Here is a 2,810-nt window from a genome sequence, read left to right on the forward strand (position 1 = left end):
TTTGTTAAATCTTCAGCCTAAAGGTTGCTTGGATCCTCAAAAATGCACTGCTAAGGTTACGCAGTTATATGTAAACCGCAAAAACCGATTAAGGAGTACGAGGCATGAGGAGGAATGAGGCAGTTTGCCATTGTTTACCGCACGTTCTAGAAAGTGCTATTAGAATACAACAAGCTCTATGACTTGTTCCTTTAATAACATCTAGATACATTTGTCCTGCTCAAACGTCATTACTAAGCACCACTCATACCTCAGCAGCTTCCATACTGCCACAACCATAAAAGATACTCCGACTTCGGTGCAAACGTTTTGCCATGGTCTGTGTCAAGAGGCAGATAAAAAAATACAGCAACCGTCAAGAAATAGCCACAGGTTGCAGCACAAAAGTAATGGATATTATTGGTTTCTAGCTTTTATTTTTTACAATTTGTTTTACGTCTCACCGACACAGATAGGTCTTACGGCGACGATGTGACAGCAAAGGGCTAGGAATGGGAAGGAAGCGGCCGTTGTCTTAATTAAGGTACAGCCCCGTCCGACTCGTTGGCTGAATGGTCAGCGTACTGGCCTTCGGTTCTGAGGGTCCCGGTTACGATTCCCCGCCGGGTCGGGGATTTTAACCTTCATTGGTTAATTCCAAAGGCCCGGGGGCTGGGTGTTTGTGCAGTCCCCAACACCCCTGCAACTCACACACCACACATAACACTATCCTCCACCACAATAACACGCAGTTACCTACACATGGCAGATGCCACCCACCCTCCTCGCAGGGTCTGCCTTACAAGGGCTGCACTCGGGTAGAAATAGCCACACGAAATTTTTATAGGTACAGCCCCAGCATTTGCTTGGTGTAAGAATGGGAAACAAACGAAAACCATCTTCAGGGCTGCCGACAGTAGGGTTCCAATCCACTATCTCCCGAATGCAAGCTCACAGCTGCGCACCCCGAACCGCACGGCCAACTCGCTCGGTTCTGAATATTTAATAGAATCCTTAGTCAAAATCTGTATATCGAAGATGAGGTCGGTACAAAAACGCTTACTTGGAACGTACAGAGAATAATGTATTTTTTTTTGCTAGTTGCTTTACGTCGCACCGACACAGATAGGTCTTATGGCGACGATGGGACAGGGAAGGGCTAGGAGTGGGAAGGAAGCGGCCGTGGCCTTAATTAAGGTACACATCCGGGAGATAGTAGGTTCGAATCCCACTATCGGCAGCCCTGAAAATGGTTTTCCGTGGTTTCCCATTTTCACACCAGGCAAATGCTGGGGCTGTACCTTAATTAAGGCCACGGCCGCTTCCTTCCAACTCCTAGGCCTTTCCTATCCCATCGTCGCCATAAGACCTATCTGTGTCGGCGCGACGTAAAGCCCCTAGCAAAAAAAAAATTAAGGTACAGCCCCAGCATTTGCTTGGTGTAAAAATGGGGAACCACGGAAAACCATTTTCAGGGCTGCCGGCAGTGGGGTTCGAACCTACCATCTCCCGAATACCGGATACTGGCCGCACTTAAGCGACTGCAGCTATCGAGCTCGGTAGAATAATGTATTTATACGACCTAAAATCAAATTGCAGGTGCACAGAGGTTCAAGATGTATTCTATAGAATACAGTCATTTACTGTCGCATGGAATTCTAGAAAGAATCGAAATGCAAATTATTTTCCCTTTGGAAATAAACCACAGATGACTATAAGGGATTGAGTGAAGGTGGATGAGTTTTCAGCACGCGAAATCCCTGTCTAACACGATTCATTGAATTACTTCTGGTTTAAGCTATTAGACACCGAAGATGCTCTTCCCCACCACATTCTTTCATTTCTATGAATGCAGGTAGGTCCACACTGCGCGACAGTAACATGAAACAAGACCTGATGCCGAAATGAGTAAATGAGACGAAATATCGTAATATTTTATTTTAAATCGTCACAGTATTTTTACGTTTAACATAACAGGCCAAATGGGAGCAAATATTCGTTTATAGGAAGGTAAGGTAAGGTAAGCGTGTGTTCTGCCCGAACGCAGGTCCGAACCTCCGCAGAGATGTACCTGAGCCAGAGTTTACGTACGGTAGGTTGGCCAGTTCCTTTCCGCTCCTCCATTCCCAACAGCGCGTGGTAACCCATCCACTTCTCGACCACGCCCAATGTTGCTTAATTTCGGAGATCTCGCTGGATCCGGTGTTTCAACACGGCTACGGCCGTTGGCTCAAGTGAGTTGAGCCAACGGCACGTGGTGTTCCCAAGCGGTCACCCATCCATGTACTGACCACGCCCAATGCTGCTTAACTGCGGTAATCGCACGAGAACCGGTGTATTCAACATGGTATGGCCGTTGGCTTTATAGGAAGGGGAGTTAGGAATCGGAGTAACTTATTTTATAAGTTATAAATTTCCAATTTCTTTGCAATCATTTAGCAAAAAGGCTAGGAAAACAACAGATAGGGAATCTGCCATCTGGGCAACTGCCCTAAATGCAGATCAAGATTGATTGATTGATTGATTGATTGATTGATTGATTGATTGATTGATTGATTGATTGATTGATTGATTGATTGATTGATTGATTGATTGATTGATTGATTGATTGATTGATTGATTGATATGTTCTTTAGGGGATGTGATTTTGAAAGTCTTTTTATTTTCGCTTATCACGTTATCAATTACTGTATAAGTACTTTTTTTAGTATTTGCTTTACGTCGCACCGACACAGATAGCTGTTATGGCGACGATGGTATAGGAAAGGGCTAGGAGTGGGAAGGAAGCAACCGTGGCGTTAATTAAGGCATAGCCCGAGCATTTGCCTGGT

The 2,810-nt window shown here is 45.1% G+C and overlaps 1 non-coding gene across 1 annotated transcript; it reads right to left on the minus strand.

Moving 5' to 3' along the window:
* Nucleotides 1-2,221: 2,221 nt before the first annotated feature.
* Nucleotides 2,222-2,340, minus strand: LOC136864987 (5S ribosomal RNA). The gene has a single exon (XR_010859404.2). It is a non-coding gene; the product is annotated as a 5S ribosomal RNA (ribosomal RNA).
* Nucleotides 2,341-2,810: the final 470 nt, after the last annotated feature.

This window comes from Anabrus simplex, chromosome 2 (assembly GCF_040414725.1).
Source record: "Anabrus simplex isolate iqAnaSimp1 chromosome 2, ASM4041472v1, whole genome shotgun sequence".
In the NCBI taxonomy this organism is placed as follows: domain Eukaryota; kingdom Metazoa; phylum Arthropoda; class Insecta; order Orthoptera; family Tettigoniidae; genus Anabrus; species Anabrus simplex.